Source organism: Zingiber officinale, chromosome 2B, assembly GCF_018446385.1.
Source record: "Zingiber officinale cultivar Zhangliang chromosome 2B, Zo_v1.1, whole genome shotgun sequence".
Taxonomy (NCBI): domain Eukaryota; kingdom Viridiplantae; phylum Streptophyta; class Magnoliopsida; order Zingiberales; family Zingiberaceae; genus Zingiber; species Zingiber officinale.
Genome location: NC_055989.1, coordinates 113,753,267 through 113,763,107, shown reverse-complemented (window position 1 = coordinate 113,763,107; position 9,841 = coordinate 113,753,267). Strand labels below are relative to the sequence as shown.

Sequence of the window (9,841 nt, the reverse complement as noted above, 5' to 3'; positions counted from 1 at the left end):
GAAAATCGAGGTATTGTGCTTGTTCTATTTTGTTTCTTATTTGTACTTCCGCTTTATATTAATCTCTCGTAAACAAGCACAAGTGAATAATGAACATGATTAAAATCGAGAATTACTATTTACCCCCATCTAGTGACGTACCAGCCCCTACAATTATAATCCTTAAAAGTATATCTTAGCATTATTTAGAAATTAATTACTAATTGGCATAGAAAAAAATCTAGCCAAGAACCAAAAACAAAAATCTTTAAGTTGTATAAAGTATATCTAATATATAATTCACTAATTTATTTTGTATACAAATATCTCTTTAACATTCGATGAGCATGTTTTTTTTATTATATATAAAAGACTATATAAAGCATCTGCAATATCATATGCGGAGATGAAGTGACTATGGCAGAGGAATTATTAGCTTGGGAAGCACGAGGAGAGGCGATCTCCTTGTTGCGCTCATCCCAGAAATCTCCATCATGTCCAAATCTTCGATCTTCATGCCTTGAGGCTTGAGGAAGCTGCCAGTCGAAGTGGAAGAGGAGGTGAGCCAGTGCAACTTCCACGGACGACAAGCCAAATGTCATGCCGGGGCAGATCCTTCGCCCAGCACCAAATGGCATGAACTCGAAGTTGAAGCCCTTGAAGTCCACCGAGATGCCCTCGAATCTCTCAGGCTTGAAGCTCTCTGCATCGGAGCCCCAATACTTCTCATCTCTGCTCAACGCAAATGCATTAATGAGCAATCGAGCCCCGGCGGGCACTCGATATCCCATGACCTCGCACGTCTCTCTGCATTCTCTCGGGATCAATAGAGGGCCAGGAGGGTGGAGCCGTAGCGTCTCCTTGATCACCAAATTTAGATAACTGAATTTGGGGATGTCACTCTCTTCGAGCTTGGTCTTCCCTTGCATAGCCTCCCTCATCTCCTTTTGGACTTTCTCCATTGCCTTTGGATTCTTGATCAACTCTGACATAACCCAATCAATAACCGATGATGATGTTTCCGTCCCAGCCAAGAATATTTCCTAAAGATGATAGGCTATTAGCAATCAAAAGATATATAATAAACATTCTTTCACCTATTATATTTTACATGTAATCCATTAATTACCATGACAATGGCCTTGACGCTGGTATATGTGATTGGCAATTCTTGATTTCCTTCATCTTTAAGTTTGAGAAGTACATCGATGATTAGATCCTCCTCTGCTTGCTCGGCGGCCAGTGCAGCTTGACGCTGCGCGATGATTTCGTCGAAGACTTTGTCGAGCTTTCCGCGAACTCCCTCGAACTTTGACTTCAATCCCGTCAGAGTGTCCAAAAATTTGAGCGAGGGGTACATATCAGCCACCGAGAAGCTGCTCACGTAGCTTATTGCCTCCTTCACCAGGTGCAAGAAATCCGCCTGCTGTTTGCACTTGTCGCCAAACGCGACTCGGCTCACAATCGCATTGATCATGGACAACACCATCTCGCTTAGATTAATGACAGGTGTTTGAGCAAACGCCTTGTGGGCGATCTCCGCCGTGAGCTTACGGGCGACATCTTCGCGGATGGCGGCGAAGGACTTGACGCGCCGGGAGTTGAGCAGCTCCATGGCGTAAATCTTCCTCAGCTGCTTCCAGTAGCCACCGTAGGGGGCCATGGCGACTCCATTCCCATCGTAGAGCAATATTCTGGAGAAGGTCAAATCTCTGGGTCTGTCAGCAAATTTAAGATCATGGTGCTTGAGGATCTCCTCCACAGCCTCCACGGACGAGGCGACGACTTGGTCTACCTGTCCGAGTCGGAGACAGATGAGTGGTCCGTGAGTTCGGGCGAGTTGGCGGAGGATACGGTGATGGTTGCCGCCGACGAGCTGGTGGATGTTTCCAATGAGGGGAAGCCTGGGCGGGCTGGGTGGGAGAGGAGCTAATAGTACTTGTTGCTTATGCACTCTGCTCCTTGATGATCTCTTTATCAGTAAAGTTATGAAGAAGCCGAGAAAGAGAGTTATGAAGAAGAAAGGGGAGAAGAGGGAAATAGCTTCCATGGCCGTGCCAGTGCAGTAGAGAAGCACTTAAATGATCGGATTGATCGAGCTCTATTCCTTGCATGTATTTATAGAAGATCTAAAGCTCACTTTGTCATCACGGTATATTTAAGCTCATGTAAAATTTGAAATGCATATTTCTATCACTAGTCAACACTAGCTCGTGCCCCTCCAATTCAACTAAGTATTTCTTTGACCGAAGAACAAGTAATCTGAATATATATATATATATATATATATATATATATATATATATAGAAAAAAGTTCTCAAATATGGGGTATTATCAATCCTTGATGGTCTCTTTATCAGTAAAGTTATGAAGAAGCCGAGAAAGAGAGTGTGATGAAGAAGAAAGGGGAGAAGAGGGAAATAGCTCCCATGGCCTTGCCAGTGCAGTAGCAAAGCACTTAAATGATCGGATTGATTGAGCTCTATTTCTTGCATGTACTCAGAGTTTTAAAAGCATGGATATCAGTTTTTCTAAATATAAAATTTAATTTAAATTTTTTAAAAAACTTTTACATCCCTTCTCCAAATTTAAACTTTATAAATAATACTTCTTTACGGATTTATAGGAATGATATCACGCATCTTATTCATCATACTCCGTGACATCTAAAACAAATTTCATTCAATTTAATATTACACGCAACTATAAAAAAGAATATAAAATCTTGTTGACATATCTAAACATCATTTGACAAGTATTAGATGTACTAATGCATGTAAATTTCAATCTTACAAGTCAATTTTTTTTCTCATCAATCAAACTCAATCAGTTTTCACACAATTTGACTTGGAAGGTCATGAGTATTAACTTTTGAAAGAAATATACAATTGGAAGCCGTAACAGAAGAGAAGATCATAGTCATCGATGTTAAAGAGAAATAGTCGAGATCTTCTAGATAACATGTGGGATTCATAAAATCTTATTTATAATTAAATGGTCCATCCTTTAAATCATACTTTACGATCCAGATCCAGAGCATCCGACAAAAAAAATAATTGTAATATATTAACTTAATTATGATCATAAATGAGGTCAATTAAATACTATTTAATTTAAAATATCAACTATAGATGTTTTAAATTAAATTACTATTTAATTGATCTTATTTATGATTTTAATTAAGTTGAGATTTTGTAATTACCTTCTCCTTAACCTCGACGACTACGACCTTAATTAATTGCATATATACATCTTTAAAAAGTCAACACTCATGGCCCTCCAAGTCAAATTGTGTGAAAACTGATTGAGTTTGATCGATGAGAAAAAAGTTTGTGCGTAGGAAAAGTTTAAATGCATGACTACAATGCATTATTTATATACTTTTGTTATAATTTCTTTATAGTTGCGTGTAATATTAAATTGAATGGTTTTATTAGAGGGATGACTAGATAAAGACTTTCGAGGAGTTGCGTGCAAAATATAAATATATATATATATATATATATATATATATATATATATAGCACGAAGTCAATCATTAGAGGGAGAGGTTAAGATTAAGATGGTCAATGTTTAATTGTTAAAGGATCGAACGGAAGATAAATGACAGGTAGGGCTCAATCGACGAGAGACATGTCCGAGCCGACAATCCATTCAACTCAGAAGAATATCATGGGCAGACACTCAAGTTATATTATCAAGACGCTGAGGGAGACCGGATAGTTTATCCGAACGGAGGAAGGCAGATTATTACAGACTGCACGGAAGAGCAACTGAAGTTGACAGAGTGGAGGACTCTTGACCGAACGACTATCTACTTAGCCAAGCAACGGGACCTGATCGTGGAAAAAGCGGAGTTGGCCGAGCGGCTGGTCTGCTCCGCCAAGTAGCAGGACGGTGGTCCTCGCGATATCCTTTCACATGACATAGTGGAAGACATGACCCCAAACATGTTGGAGAAAGTGGTCATGAACGTGTTGGAGAACATGACCACGAACATATTGGAGAATGTGCTCACGCCTCGAGGAGCGTATACGTTACCCACCAGGGCTCTATATAAAAGGGGTCCATCTCCGGCGAAGGGACGCGTAATTTATTTTGGAAGCATAATTTTACTACTGTTCCACTTCTCTGCATTTCAGTGACAAACTTGAGCATCGGTGGGCTAACACCGGAGACCCCCCCTCCCTGGCTCGGTACTAACGTCATTTGTTTCGCAGAGAGGAGCAGATTCCACATCCGGTTAGCGAAGTCGCCTCATCCCAGCTTTCCACTCGCCTGCTTTGGGACAGGATCATTTTGGCGCCGTCTGTGGGAACGTAGCCTGCATTCGAAACAAGGAGATGGAAGATGCTGGACGACACCACACGGTGACGCTGACGTAATAAAAGCTCGACGCGTTGATACAAGCCCGAGCAATGAAGATAGTGGAGCAGCAACAACAAGCGTTTTCCGAGCACCAAAGCTTGCGACATCAGTTGCAGGCTGGTCGGCCGAACGAGTAGAGCAAGCGGACCAAAAGCTGCTCGGGAGCAAACCAAGAAGTCGATTGGCACCTATGGGGAAGCCCCTTATGCACCGATCTCATTCCATCGAGCACTATTCCGGACTCCATCAGAAGAAGGGGCTGGGCAGAGAGAGATCGAGGATCCTATTTAGATGAGGTGCCCATTTGGAACGCATGAAAAAGAAAAGCACCAAAGGAGGACGATTTGCCCGAGCGGATCAATCAATAGTTCTCGCAAGGGATTCTGAATGACCCTCTGGCGAAGCATTACATCTCGCTGACGATTGAAGAATATAATGGAGTAACTGACCCGGATGACCATTTGGCCAGTTTGATAACGCGACCACACTTCACCAGTACACGGATGGAGTGAAGTGTCAAGTGTTTTTCACCACGCTATCTGGATCGGCATAACGTTTGTTCAAGCGGTTGTCGAATGACTCGATCTACAACTTCAAGGACTTCAGAGCGGCATTCCTACATCACTTCGCTAGCAGTCACCATCACTAGAAGATGAGCATCAAATTGTTCACCCTTAAGCAAGCGCTCAGAGAAGCGCTGAGGTCCTACATCCAATGCTTCAATCAAGTGGCTATGGACATCCCGACGGTCTTCTAGGGTGTGTTGGTGAAAGCCTTAACCCAAGGACTCACGGAAGGGGAGTTCTTCAGGTCACTCATTTGGAGGCCGCCACGGGACTTCAAACATCTTTAGAAGAAGGCCATGGAGTATATCAACGTGGAAGAAGCCCAAGAGGCGTGATAAAGGGAAACGCCCGCCGAACCCGCAACTGCATATGAACAGAGACTGCCGAGCAGCCATCAACTCCCGAGCCAAAGACACATGCCGTGCAGCATGTCGTGGCTGGTCGCCCAAGGGTCGTAAAAGGTAAGGTATGGACACTGCTCTTCTGCTCCTACCAATCGTCGACACACAACACAAGGGGCTGCTACGACTTGACGCCCGTAGCTAGTAGACCGACCCCACGTGGATACCATCGTCGATCAACTTCTCTTGATCGATGACACAAACACCGATCTATGGGGCGAAGGGAGGAGGAAAGGTGGACGGCTGAGCCACATCATCGTCGACTCCCGCGAAAGAATAACACAAGCCCTGCCAGAGCATCGACCGAGCGGATTAGACCGTCGGAATGGGAGGAGGAGAACCAGAGCAATGCCACTCGAGGAGAAATAGGAATGATCGTTGGTGGGCCAACCGACAGTGATTCTAACCGAGTAAGGAAGTCGCATGTTCAGCGACTCGAGATCCATGTTGTTGGCTGCAGTAAGGAGAAGGCCAAAGGACCTGAGATCAGCTTCGGCCCAAAAGATTTGAAAGGAGTGAAAATTCCTCATGACGATACACTGATCATCCGAGCGGTAATCGTCAATTATACAATTCATCAAACTTTTGTTGATACAGGGAGTTCGGTGAACATCATCTTCAAAAAGGCATTTGATCAGTTGCAAATCAACTAGAGCGAGCTGCTGCCGATGACGACCCCGCTCTACGGCTTCACGAGCAATGAAGTGTTGCCAATCGGCCAGACCAAGCTAGCCATCTCGCTCGGAGAGGAGCCCCTGAAGAGGACAAGGACCACGAACTTCATTGTGGTGGATGCGCCTTCGGCCTACAACGTCATCCTGGGTCGACCGGCTCTTAACGAATTCTTAGTAGTGGTATCTACCTAGTGCCAGAAGATCAAATTCCAGGTGGACGACAGGATGGGAGAAGTCAAAGGCGACCAATTGGTCGCTCGACGATGCTACGTCGAGATGGTCAGAGATGAAGCAAAGGCTGCTCAGAAAAATCCATGCTTGGAGGTGAACGCTATCTCGGTGAAACCTCCTACACTGGTGTATGAAGAAAAGGAGGAGGTCTAAATCCACCCGAGCCGATCGGAAGAAACCACATTCATTGTCGCCGATCTAGAGAGCGAGAAGAAGGCAGAGCTAGTCGCCTGCCTCAGATGAAACCATGACGTGTTCGCTTGGTTGACCCACGAGCTCTTGGGAATCTCGCCGAGCGTGGCGCAACACGAGCTTCATGTCCCACCGGACGCCCAACAGGTGAAGCAAAAGAAAATGAACTTCAGCGCAAAGCAAAACCTAATCATCCGGGCGAAGATAGAGAAACTACTGGAGGCCAATCATATACGGGAAGTCTAATTCTTGAGTTGGATCGCTAATGTGGTGTTGGTCTCCAAGCCAAGCAACAAATGACAAGTCTGCATCGACTTTCGTGACTTGAATAAGGCGTGCCAGAAGGATTGCTATCCGCTGCTAAGGATAGATCAGATGGTGGATTCCACAGCAGGCTGCAAGTTGATCTGCATGCTTGACGCACAGGGCTACCACTAAGTGTCACTCGCCCAAGAAGACCAGGAAAAGGTCAGCTTCATTACGGCCGATGGAACATATTGCTACAACGTCATGTCGTTTGGACTGAAGAACACTAGTGCCACATATCAGCGACTGATGAACAAGGTTTTCCAATGGCAGATCGACCATAATATGGAAGTATATGCCGATGACATTTTAATAAAATTTCTCCGAGCTGTCGACCTTGATGCATACATAGATGAGACATGACAAACTCTTAGGGCTTATGGCATAAAGCTGAACCTAAACAAGTGCCTATTTGGCGCAAGGAGCGGTCGATTCCTAGGTTACATCATCACCGAGTGGGGAATTGAGGCAAATCCGAGCAAGGTGAAGGTGCTGCAAGACATGCCTCCGCCACGCAGCTTAAAGGAAGCCCAACGGATGACCGAACGGATCACAACACTGTCCAAATTTATATCCAAGTCATCCGACTGGAGCCTGCCATTCTTTAAGGTTCTACGCCAGCGACAAAATTTCAGTGGGACACGGAGTGCGACCGAGCGTTGTAAGAGCTCAAGGAGTATCTTAACTCCTTGCCCGTGTTAGCTAAGCCAAGCATTCGGAAGCCGCTCTGGATCTATTTATCGTCCACAGAGTATGCGATCGACTTGACATTAGTTAAGTAGAATGGCCATGAATAACAACCTGTGTACTTTTTAAGTCAAATATTGAAAGACATTGAGTCACGCTACATTGGTCTTGAAAAATTAGCTTACGCATTGGTACTTGCCGCTCGGAGGCTCCGACCATACTTCCTTGCACATCCGATTATCGTGATGACCAACAACACCTTGGGAAGAGTCATCCTTAACCCAGAAGTGTCCGGACGGCTGATCAAGTGGACAACCGAACTCAGTGAGCTCGACATTCAATACCATCCTCGAATGGTGATCAAAGCTCAGGCCTTAGCTGATTTCGTCACAAAGGTACATAACGCCAAGCCAGAATCTGTTTGGAGAATATATGTCGATGGTTCGTCCACTCGGCAAGGCAGCGCGATTGACATCTTGCTCATTTCAACACAAGAAGATCGGATGCAACTATCCGTTTGGTTGGATTATTATGCCACTAATAACGAAGCTGAGTATAAAGCCTTGATAATCGGCTTACAGGCAACGCAGTATGTCGGAGCCACAAAAGTCCTCATTCACTCGGACTTCTAGTTGGCCACCTAATAGCTATTGGGGACGTTCGAGATTGGCAGCTCCCAACTCAAGTTATATGCAGAAGCTTTCAAGAAGCTGAAGGCAAATTTTCAAGAGGTCACTGTATAGAAGATCCCCCGATCGGACAATCAAGCCTCGGATAAATTGGCTAAGTTAGCTAGTTCATTATCACCAGTAGTAATTAGCCAGCCAATCGAACAGGTTTCATTAGTGACACACATTGACCGGATGGAGGGAGTGGTCTTCCTAAGCGGCTGGAGAACACCGCTGATTGAATTTCTCGGATCGGGTATCACGTCAGCTGACCAGGACGCAACTCGACTACTAAAAAGGAGGGTCAAACGATTCACCCTGATCGGAGACCAGCTTTATAAGAGATCTTTTTCAAGGTCGCTGCTCAAATGTGTGGACCCGGAGGACATGAAGTATATACTCCAAGAAGTACATCATGACTCCTGTGGAAGTCATCTGGGTGGTCGTTTGCTTGCTCGAAAGATTCTTCTGGTTGGATATTTTTGGCCCATGCTGCAAGAGGATGTCACTCGGACATTAGCCAACTGTCTATCCTACCAAAGGTATCACAACATCCCACACTGATCGACCGAGGAGATGAATGCGTCCACAATGTCTTGCCCATTTGACCAATGAGGTATGGGCATCGTTGGACCATTTCCCGTGGCAATTGATCAACGGTTCCTACTCGTTGCGGTGGACTACTTCTCAAAGTGGATGAAGGCCGAGCCGCTGGTAAAGATAAGTGAACAGATGGTCATCAAATTCCTATGGCAGAATATCTTATGTTGGTTTGTCATCCCCCACCGGCTCGTCTCAGTTAACGGAAGGCAAATCTCTGGTCAGAGGCTCAGAGAGTGGTGCAAAAGCTACGACATCTGGCAGACTTTCACCTCAATGGCCTACCCCCAAAGCAATGGCCATGAATTGAGAGATCCTTAGGGGTCTACGGACTAGTGTCGACCACACAAGAGGAAGTTGGGTCGATGAGCTTCCGAGTGTCCTGTAGGCAGTTCGCACGACTCCGAAAGAGGCGACCGGCGTAACACCCTTCCAACTAGTGTATGGAGGCGAAGCAGTGGTCCTCGTTGACGTCGAAGTGGAGTATGACCGGGTATAGTTCTACGATGGGGGGAATGTTGAGTGGAGGCTAATAGAGCTCGACTTTGTGGACGAGGCACGAGATAAGGTTGTCGTTCGGCTAACGACATATCGACAGAGGATGAGGCAAAGCTACAACCAATGGGTGATCCTAAGTGTTGGACCCGTAGGTGTTTTGATGTGTTCAACCAAGTTAGGTTAGGTCCTACTTGTTATTTGATCCCTGTGTCTAAGTGTGCAGGAACTTAGGAACGCAGGAAATTGAGCGAAATATGCAGCTAGCGTGAAGGATGACATAGGAAGGGAGTTGACGGGCTTGGTGCGTCCGAAGGACGAAAGAGCTACTAAAGAGTACACCGGTGGACGAGAAGAATGTGCGCGACATTCGAGGGATGAGAAGACGGGTCGGAAGCCTGCTCGAGGAGAAGGCCGGAAATTAAGTTCGGGTGAGCCCTATTTCGGTTGGCCGAAATCACCCAAGTGATCAGAGCTTCGGAAGAAGAGAAAAAAAGATAAGTTGGAAACTATTTATACCATGCAGTATTTATACCATGCAGACCGAGGTGCCTCCATCACCTTGAAGGTGCCTCAGACCAGTCCAAGGCACCTTCAAGGGCATTGGAGGCACCTCAGACCCAGTGTTCGTGACCGTTTGCAATTGGATAGAGCTTTATCCGATCAAACTACT

The 9,841-nt window shown here is 45.4% G+C and overlaps 1 pseudogene; it reads right to left on the bottom strand.

Annotated features, from left to right (window-relative positions):
• Positions 1-234: 234 nt before the first annotated feature.
• LOC122046847 lies at positions 235-2,093 on the bottom strand (annotated as a pseudogene).
• Between the last annotated feature and the right edge of the window lie 7,748 nt (positions 2,094-9,841).